Source organism: Seriola aureovittata, chromosome 6 (assembly GCF_021018895.1).
Source record: "Seriola aureovittata isolate HTS-2021-v1 ecotype China chromosome 6, ASM2101889v1, whole genome shotgun sequence".
Lineage (NCBI taxonomy): Eukaryota > Metazoa > Chordata > Actinopteri > Carangiformes > Carangidae > Seriola > Seriola aureovittata.
In genome coordinates, this window is record NC_079369.1 from 3,092,084 (window position 1) to 3,103,735 (window position 11,652).

Sequence of the window (11,652 nt, forward strand, 5' to 3'; positions counted from 1 at the left end):
TCATAGCAACCGGCGTGTCGTCCACATCCCTGCAGTGTCCGACTCCAATATGGCGGCTGATGAAGCTAGAATTGTGCTGTTGCGTAGTAACAACTGTAGGATTTGGCTAAACAAAGTTTTGTGTGTAGTGTTTTAAACACCGCTACAGCGGAGTCACATTGTTAGGTTGAGCGGATTTAAATGTGGGCTGACAATTAGCACTTTGGACACAAAATACTGTAATAAAGAAGCCAGATTATAGCTAAAAGATGAACTGAAAATGTATTTAATATGTATTATGGTGAACAAACTGTAGTGAGGAAGAGCGGCAGCATTCACAGGATGAAAATCAGCAAACGGATTTGAAAGCTAGCTACTGTTGTGCCGAGCTCGCCCTAGCCCACCTTTTTGTGAAGCTCAAACATGATATCCTGGTTTTCTGTCCACAGTGTGCTGTCTACTTTGATAAATTGTAGAACCTAGTTATTTTTAAAATGATAATTATCTTGTCAGCATTAAGCTTAACATATAATTAAAAAGGAAAGTTGATACTGCCTCACTGGCTAATGGGAGCTGTGGCTGCTAAATGCTAACAAAATTAGGAGGTGATCATCAATAACAATATGCATGTACACACAGAGAAAAACCTAGTATCATATTCCCGACAAGTTCATGAGGGCTGAGGAAATAAACTTTAGTGAAACAGAATCTAAACAGGAAGGGAGGTGGCAATTTAAAGAAATTGACAAATACAGTGAAGCGACATTGACAGCCTGCCTTTTAACATGCACTTCTAGGTTATCTCTTGTTTTGAAAACAAGAAAACAATTTTGAAAGATTTAACTTACTATTAGTAGTTCAGTTTTAGCTGAATCTAACATCTGATGATCTGAAGTCCACTCCAGTGCTCAGACAATGGATGTATAAGACCTCAGATGCAGTGTCACTTGGCCATGAGTCACAATGATGACATTGTGTGCTGAGAAATCAGAGGGCGATTACATTATTGTGCGGTTTTTACCACTCCCAACTGCGTTCATCATTGAATACTTTTATAAGATTAAATATATCACAGAGCATTGAATCAAACTGCACAATACTAATTTCAATTGAATATAGCAATTTCATTTTTTATTGTCATTAACAAACTCATGAAACACTGTTAATGCTCATAGTAACTTTATCCATGTTAGAAGAGTGGAGGGTTTTTGGAGAGTTTCTTCAAATGTAGTGCAGGAGAACCAGAACAAGAACTAAATATGATGTTAACCGTGTTTCTTTTTACACTATGATGTGATCAGTTTAGTTAATGTCCAGTAAGTGTTAGTAAGTACTTGGTCAGCTCATAGTTTTAAGCCCTGAACTCCCAGGTATAAGTCACAAAGTTGAAAAACACATATATATTGAATTACTTGTTGATTTCTTTTTTCATTAAATTGTGCCATGTTTAGCAATGTACTTACTCTATGTCTTTAGTCAAGCCTGCTCTCTTTCCTCCCTGTCAGGGTAGTCAAGCTAATGAACAATTGCCCTAAAAGTACTAGTCTGTAAATTTACATATGCATGTATTTATGCTTTGCTACACTCTGGTGACAGTTGTTGAAATACACCAGTCACCGAACATATATCTTCTTAAGCTTTAAGCCCTTAGCATTTATTTTTGTCACTGTACATAAATATAATAGGGACCTATGCACCCTCTGCTGAAGTGCCTTTCTGTAAGCCACAGAAAGGACAGCAACAGTAGTTTGCTAAAGTATTTAAAAGTACCAGCTGTCATCATGAGCACCCATGGCCACTGTGAGACAAAAACAACACTTACAAAAATACCAATTCCAGAAGTAGAAAGTCATCAGAAAGGTGTGACAGCACTGATGACTCTGTTAAGTCTCCATGTTGATTCTGGGAAGCAAACACCAAAGAATTTACTGTCTAATCCTTTCAATGACAACTAAAGAGAGTCTTTAACAAAAGACAGAAAGTTTCAGAAAAATATGTTTGGGAAATTAAAAGACAGGCTAAAATTATATAAACCAGACTTCTGTCTACTATGTAAAAAGAATGCCTTTAAATTCCTCCAGTAGGATGCAAGTTGAAATGGTGTAAACCGCAACTTAATCCATTGAAGTAACTAGTTATTCTGTTTGAATGAACAAATCAGTGTTATGTGCTGTAAAAGTAAACAGTGTAGTACATTCCTTTGTCAGACTATTGAGCAGCCCACAGTTTGCACAGATCAAGGGTTTGCCAAGATTACCAGTAGGTGCAGCATTCTGAGATAGGTTGTCGATGGAATCTGGTATGCGGCGTGTGAGCTGGACTTGAGCTCATCAACAAAAGCATGTCTATGCAGCAGGCTGACGGGACGATGGCCTCCTGGACTGACTCTCTGACAGCGCAGTGGATACATACCGACGCAGAGCCAGACGCCTCAGTTCAAAACAATCTTCCACAGTCATCTGATTCAGAAACTTTAAACTTTAAACTTTAAATACTGGACTCTTGTTTCAGATGGAAGTGAAAGAAGTTGTCACGGCAAAATGAATGATACACATTTACAAGAATGTAAATCCATCATCCAGTTTACATCATCCTGTCTCTGCCCTCCTCTTTTAATTTCTTATGGTTGCTGCATTAGTTTGAAGAGAGGAAATAGAAAGGAATTCAGTTCCCAGGTGTTTAAGGTGTGAAGGAGAAGCAGTCTCTAGGTGGGATATTAGTACATTTGAGCAGTGGCAGTGCTATTCATTACATACACTATATACACATTGAAAGAGACCTGACTGAAAATGATAGCAGCGCTCATGTACGGCAGGTGCACAAGATGGCAACCAGAAAAACGTTGCCATGGCTGCGAGTGTCGGTGTGCAGGAGTCTCAGCTCGTCACTGTACATTCAGCTGTGACAGCTGTACCTCACATTGCTGCTCTGGTGTTCACAGACTGTACAATTGTTTTCCTACTTGTTCACTCACTCACTGCTCACGCTGTTCTATAAAGATATTTAATCAATATTAACAATAATTCATATTAAAGGCCGAATATTTGTTTTAATTTACACAATCTTCCCTGTAATACTGTTTGAATTGTCTTCAACCAGTGTCTGGAGGAATAAAAGTCACTTTGTACGTCTTAATGTGGGTTGACTATGTCCCTTTCCTGTGCTGTATTCACATACAAACATGTCTTTGTTACGAGCCTTTGAATAAAATACCTTGTGGTTGTGTTACAGCTCGGAAAACCTGACTTGAATTTCTAACTTCAAGCGTTATTCCAGGAGGAGCCCGCACATCCTTTTTTTAACATCCTAAACAGCACATGGAGCCATCTGAGGCCACATGGTGTGACCTTTACATTTATGGGCTGCCCTCTCTCAGTGGGCTGTCCTGTCCATCATGCTGGGTCACATGTGAATAAGCAGGCCTTACCGCGTAACCACACTGCGCCCAAGATGATCAACAAAACACTGGAGATTCCAGTCATACTCTACAGATATAACATTTTTTCTGTAATTGCGGATCTATAGCAGAGTAAAACAGGTAAAGTGGAATATGGTTGACATATCACTTGATTAAAATGCTGTTTTATTTCACAAAAGCGACACAATATACTTTAGATTACAAAACCCTAAAATATGTGTTATATTTTTAATTTAGCAATACGTATCACAGACTATTAACACACTGTTTTATAGTATTTGAGCTCCTTCCCATCCAGCAAATCATAGTTTAGTTTAATAGTTCCATTAGATCGTTGGGCATCAAACACATGGCAGAGAGATACGGCATGAGTCTGATTTTGGATATTCGCTGCATTTTACAGTACAGTAAAAGTTTATAATGTGTGACTCCTTTATGCAAAGCATTTGACATTTGCTCAGGATAGGGACCTCAGCATTTTCTACACAGACTCACATGATTTAATTACAGAGAGGCAGAGTAGGAAGTAGGGGATGTTTTGCTGTAGAGCGTGCTGATGGAGTGTACGCCCTGCAGGGTAAATGGGAAGCAGTTGTCTGACTTACATGGCTAAATCAATAAACAGCACGTCACATTATTTTCCATACTGTGACGATAGCAAGAGCTTATCCTAATATATATACTTATTCTCTGCAATGGTTATTATGGATCAAGTGCAGTAATCCTGTTTTTATTGCAGATGTAAATGATGGCAACAACCTTTACAAATCACAGAATTAGCCAGTGCTTCCTGTCTGGTTTCAACATTGTACATTAACATGTGCATATATATTTGGAGAATCTTAATGGAAAACATCATATGAACATCATTCATAATTCACATACTGAGAACTTACTATTACATGAAAAAAATTATTAAAATTTTAAGTCCAGTTTGATTTTAATTGTTGAATTAATTTTCAAAACTTGTTAAATATTGAGCTTTAAAAGGTGCTGGTAGGATTTTTGTTAACCTTTTGACAGAGCCATAGCTGATTCCTGTTTCCAGTCTTTATACTAAGCTATCCAACCACCTGCTGACGTGAGAGCTCAATCTGCTCATAACTCAGGCAAGTTAAAAAGCGAAAGGCAAGAGAGTGAAGAGATGTATGTCCCAAGATGAAATTATGTCTTTGACTGTTACTACCCGACTTGTGAAATGCTCACATTTAAGAGGACTATAAAAGCAACAGTTAACCAGTTTTGTCTGTCACACTGAGGAGGTAGATTTCACCAGTATCTAAACAGCTATTGATCCTACATGGGTCTAATTAATTGAAAGCAATCATGTTTCCAATTGATCCCATGCTGTTCTCTCCCAGCGTTCAAACATCCTACAATCATCTCATGAAAAGTCACTGGAACAAATAACTCACAGGAGAGATATTCCTGAAATTAACCAAAAATTGATCACTATCTTTTTACTATGTGTGTGGCCTGATGAAACACGGTTATTTCCATCATCAAACAGTGATAAATTGATGATATTTTACAGTATAGTAGAGTTGTTATATCGTCATTGGAAGAATCACCTTCAGCACTAGTCTCTTCCAGTTCTGCCTGACCCAGTTCTCCAAACCCTGTGAAGATATTAATGTGCAGCATAGGTGTGTAATTTGGAAATGGAAAAAAGTGTATGAATCAATCTAAGTATGTTAGTAATGGAACTAGAAATGAGCTGGATTTGATCATGTTTACATTACATGTAAGTTGTAAAGAAATTGCAGATAATTTTGAGCAAATATACTCATATATATAAAATATATAATTTCTTTTAAAAGTAAGATTGTACACAAGTCTTTACCACCCACCATGGGCATGCTAGAGCTCAAAATACGTGTTATCAGACGGTAATTAAAACGCATGAAAACTGACCTTGGGCATGGTTCACGTTTGAAGCTAACATCACAGAATTTTGAGTTTTGAATTTCAAATATGCCACAAAACCAGAGCTGAGCCTTAGGAAGAAAATACATACACTGATTAGTGGAATAGCTTCTGCTTTCTAATTTCCTCAGTGATTTGAATAACATCAGAGGCTGAAAAACAATGCGCCAGTAGCAGAGTCAGTGTCACTTTGCACAATTTCCAGCCCACTGTGTAATTTATGATTACTGCTCTCTGCTGCGGATTAGATTACAGATGTCATGCCTTTTTGTAGGTGTTCAGAGATAGGAGTTAATTGTAGCATATAGAGAACAGAATACTCAACAAACATGTTCATTAAAAATCACTTATTTTAGAGAACATATTACAGCCCTCTCAGTTGAAGATTGCTAAGAAATGAGTATATATACCCGCGGTATCTGCTTTAACTTGGGTCAAATTGTACTTACTACATTAGTGTATCAACTGATGATGGTGATAGTGTAACTTGATTGCAATATGTGTGGGGACACGCTCTAAAAATAGAAGCCAACAAACTGAGGGCCTTACATTTCTAGCAATGCCACCATGCTCTCAAATGGCGGCTTACGGCAGTCAAGGGAACTGCCCACCCAGATACTTAAAACTTACATGCTTTTTTAAGATGTAAAAACCTCTTGTAAAGCTATCCGTCGCTAGCTATAAATATACAATTATATTTTATGTTTCTTCACACAAAGAATGGACCTGTTTCCGCTAACATGCCAGAAAACTGTTAGCTCCAGTGCTACATGCTATAGTTTATATTTCCTTATGCAAAAGGTGAAGACAATCCAATTTTCAGTTGAGCAGTTTGACTTGAACAATAATTACTGAGATCACTGCAGTAGCGTTGAGCCACTAGAAATGAGTTTGCTCTACGGTCTGTTAGCCCGCCTTCCCAGGATCTGTCAGCAGAGATGAGATATGATATGAGAGTTATTGAACTGTACTCGTTTTCCAAGCAGAACTAATACATTCACTCAATTTGTGAGCGACGTTGTCAAAATATGAGATATAAGAGGTATGCAGATATGTGAAGTTATACATCATAACAACATGATAACGAGAGTGTGTGGTGTTTGTGCAACATTTCTGTTCATTTAATGAAACTGGAATATCAAAGTGTGCCTTGCTCTAGTCAGTTTAACTATCAAACATTTTGACCGTTGCATCTCATCTCCCAAGATAACCTTGAAGCCCACGGGGATAGTTGAGGCATCGATATAGCCAAATAAATGAGAACAGGGTATCATGCGCCTGAAATACTTGGGGCGTGATTATTTTCCAGGCAATCATTCCTGCTCTCCCATTATCACTACTGTCAGTGAGGCTTATCTCTGCCTGCCTGCCTCACCAGTCATGGCTCAGACACATCCTCCAAGCAACTACGACGCATTGTTCTAATGAGGTTACAGCCTGAGGCAAAGTGATTTGTTTTGTAGACATTATTATGGTGGCCTTTTGGCTGGCCCCTTAATTTCATCAGTGAAGCACTATTAAACAGCAAAGGTCTTATAGGAAAATGGACCATGCTGAGGGACCTTTTGACATGCTCACAGTGGCAGTTGCATAACCCTGCATACCAGAGATAGTTGTGTTTTTAGAAGTGAAGTATCGCACTATTCATTCATAATTAGAGCCTCAGATGTTGAGATTGAATTAGTTTTGATGGTTTGTTTTGATAAAAAAGGTGTTTTTCATTCATAATTTCAAAGATAATTATGTCGATGATTCTTCATGCTCAGAGGAGTGTACACAGCACTACAAGTTGTAGAAGGAACTTACGAAGCAAAAGAACACCACAGTTAGCGCAATAAGCTAAGCTACAGGGCCTTCTTTCATTACAATAAACCTAAGCTTGCCCATTTTCAGTGTTAACGTCTTGGTCAGGGCTTGAGTGTAAGGACCTCCCATTGTCGCTGAGGCGATTAAAGTAGGATTCCGGAGGATTTAAATTAATTTTGGGATGAATTTTGGACGAGAGTTGACCACGATGAAAATGAAACTGACCACGTGTCGGGGCTACAGTGAGTCACTGTCAGAAAGTTGGGCTACAACAGGGAAAAGTAACGGTAATGTCACTATTTGCTAGCTTGTTGGCTAACGAGTCAGCAGCCGACTGAGCCCTCCAACTCTCTCACTGCCCGAACAAATCTCATGTGTTTGTTGTTTGTGTGATGTTTTATTTATCTTAAAGGTCACATTGAATGATTTTAACTAATTATAATATAGAAAAAGAACAACTTTAAATTAAGGACAGTCAACATTCATTTTGGGACGGCTTAAATTGTATTTTATGATGGATCTGGGAGGACGGTGAAAATAGTTAAGAGCCCTGGCCTTCGTATTGAAATATAGGACATTATGTTGTTTTTAAACTGGCAGTGATTGTCACCTTACTAATTAGTTAAAACATTTTATGGCTTATATTTTTGAAAGCAGGTTTTAAAAACAAATTAAAAGGATGTTTTGACTTAGTCACATGTAAAAATGTGTGCAGTTAAATGAGGACTGGTGTACAGTGAAATAGTAGCTTAATAATTCCTAAAAAGTTTCCAGTGACAAGAGTTTGAAAGGTTTAGTGAAGGTTGACCTCTAATAATTTATATCAAATTGGTATAACGACAAAGCCAATGTTTACCCCTATATCATCATTATATTATTATATATTATATTATATTTTATCATCAGATTCTCATTACCACTATCATAGTGTTTAGATTACCTGGTTGATATTTGCATGACCTTTTCATACTCATCCAGCACTGTGTAATCAAGTTTTATATTTATTTACACACATTGTTGACATTCAAAATTTTTGCTTGGATTAAGCTTCAATGGGTTGAACCAGTGACAGTCTCTAGTTTGGCTCCGGTTCCAAAACCACTTGTACCTACATGGGTGTTTTATGCCTTAATCAGCAATGAACAGAAGAGAGCTGACAGAAAATGGGGGAAGAGAGCTGGGGAAGGACATGCGAGAAAGGTCCTCTGGGATGTTGTGGCTCATGTTTGGCAACTTAAAACCCCTGGGACCTTTATGGGACCCTCCTTGGCTGGTAAATGACCATGTATTTCATACAGCACATCCCCAGTTTCAATTACAGGCTTTCCTTTATAAATTCAAAACAGAGCTGAGATAACCTGTTGCGACAAGTTCTCCAACGACAAAATATGTTGTTTGTTGCTGCACTGCAGAACAACACGTGCGAATGTTTCCGATCTGATGCCCCCATGAGCAGGAGAACTCCATTTGTCAGTGCCTACCAAATCTGTGGAAACATTGTGGTTAGATTTAAAGTAACCACTACCTTTGTTGTCATGGTTGAAATAGTAACTACTTGGTTAAGGTTAAGGAACGACCGTGATCTGTCATGGTTGAAAGAAACTTTTGTTCCAGATGTGAATAAAATGATAACTTCTATGGAAAGTTTGCTTCCAGAGTCATACAACTGTTTTTACAGGCTGTGTAGAAAGAACAAGAACAAGAAGTAACAGATAAGTAAAGTCCAAGGGATAATATATATGTTATATTTTGAGTTTGTCACTTTCCCCTCCATTTTAAAACAATGCCCTCTATGAGGTGATAATTGACGAGAGACACTTTCATTCTGGATAATGAAGCGCACCAAACTGAGAATGATTGTGAGGGAGAGTGTTTTTTCTTCCCTTATCAGATAGCAAACTCTAATATAATTTTCCAACGTATTTCCTTTATATGCTTGAACCCTGTACACAATAGGGAACATGACAGGTTGTTCTAATACTGTACAGACAGTCTCAAGGTGTCATCTCTGTCAAAACATTTCTGAATGGGACACTGTCTGCTTGGCAGCTGCTCCATGAAGCCTGATTTCAATACAAACCACCAGAGCTGTTCTGACAGGCTCTGTATGAAGGAGATGAGTGATAATCAGCGTCCCTGTGTTTGCTGCTGTGTAATAATATGGATGTTTGTATTGGACCGTTATTATTTCGCATCATAAACAAAGGCCGTTTCGGCATGACAGTCAATGTGCAGTGCCACAGTGGAGCTCCTTTATCATCACACATCCCATAATAAGCGGCTTTTGATTGTCAATATAGTAAGGAGACTTTCACTTGACATTGAAATACCAGTTTAATCTTTACAACAACCAATGACTTTATCAGAAGACATGGTTGAAGCCATTATTTTGTACTGTAGCAGGAACAGTGAAGTAGCCCCCCCCCCCCCCCCCCCCCCCCCAACACACACACACACACACACACACACACACACACACTTTAAGTCCCTGGCACACAGTCTTTTTAAGTTTCAGATCACTGTATCCATGTCTCAGACCATTTCTGTGTAAGGTCACTATCTTCAAGTTGTGTTCCTAATTAATGACTTTCTGTTTATAGTATATTAACCAATTAATCATTTTGGCCCAATGACCATATATTCCTCCCACTGTACAGAATTGAAGCCAAATTATCCTGAATATGAGCGTTGTCATCCTGCGCTGACGACATCATGTGGAGCCAGAGTCTGCGTAGGAGTGATCCGGGACTGGAGCCACGGTATCGAGGTCCTGCCCATACACCCACTCAACTCAGTCTCGAGTCAATCACAGCTGTCAATCATGACTTTACACCCGTTTTATAACATCAAAAACAGTAATTAAGTAAAATCAAACTTATCAGAAAAACCAACACTTGAATATACAGCATCCACTAATATGGAGGGGGCGGGGAAGGATTCTTTGTCCTATTCAAACCATAATCACAACTTTCCCCTAAACTTACCAAGTAGTTTTACCCATGCAGGGATATTGCAGGAATATTTAATCTGGGGTTTTGTAGAGAGATCCAATAATACCATCCAGTATTCACTGTCACTGTTGGTGGGCGTGATGCTTGCTTCTCAGAGTATGAATAATCATTTAACACTTTTGCAAAATATTTGCAATTCTGATTTTGTGGTGTGGTTTCTGGTGTCACACACTAGTGAGTGATTGATTATATCATTGCAAACCTACAATTTGCTGCACAGAAGCACACAGCAACAGATGCAACAATCATGTAGTGGTCTTTAAAAGAAGACTGTGTATTGTACTCCAAGTGTTAGCCAGGACTGTATGAAAGCTTGAGTTGCATGCAATGAAAAGCAGATGTGCACTGTAGCTTCCAAATATTTACCTTAGAAAAGACTGGTGTTAATTTGTGCAAACCTGACCCACGGATGTTGTTACTGTGTTATTTTCCAGACGTTTACTCATCACTGGAGTGAATAATAAATAAATAATAAATTAACTGTCAGTTTACTTCGGACTTGCTGAATTCATACTAGTTTAACATGCTTCTGAAATGACAATCTTCATTAGTGGTCGGTGATTCAAAGGTTCAACAGGTTCATGTTTTCAAAATCAGCGAAATCTGAATCCAAATGATGTATGAGACGTTCAAATCTTTGTTGTCTGATCTGAACAGAGATATTGTGTGAACCGAGCTTCAGTCAGAGGCGCTCCTGCCTCCACTGTATGATCTTTGGCACAGAGCAGTCTGTATTTTGAGACGTCAGGCGTAGATCTGAATTTTGATGGTAGAGACATGTCCCTACCAATATTTTGGAAGGACAGAAATGTCACTACCTATGCCTGACTATGCTATGACTTTTTTATGCCTTACTATATATTGACATTTTTTTGGGCTTTTTATGCCTTTATGATAGCACAGTATAGAGAGACAGGAAATGTGGAAGCAGAGAGAGGGAGAATGACATGCAGTAAAGGGCTGTCCGATGCAGGATTCGAACTGGGGCCGACTGCAGCGAGGACTATAGCCTCTATATATGGGGCGCCTGCTCAACCCACTGCGCCACTTGAAGCCCATAATGACATTTTTATGCTTTACTATATAATGAGTTTTTTATGTCTTTCTATACTATGATGTTTTTATGCCTTACTATATATATAATGACTTATTTATGCCTAACTATAGAATGGCATTTTATGTCTTACTATACTGTGAGTTTTTGAGAATTACTATACTATGATTTTTTATGTCTCACAATACTATACTATAACTTCTTGGACCTTACTATACTATGATGGTTTTATAACTTTTTATGCCTTACTATACAATGTCATTTTTATGCCTTACTATACTATGACGTTTTTATGTCTTACTATACTATGACGTTTTTGACTTTTTATGCCTCACTATACAATGTCATTTTTTTAACTTTTTCTACATTACTATACTTTGTCATTTTTATTCCTTGCTATACTATGATGATTTTATGACTTTTTATGCCTTACTATATTATGATGGTTGTATGACTTT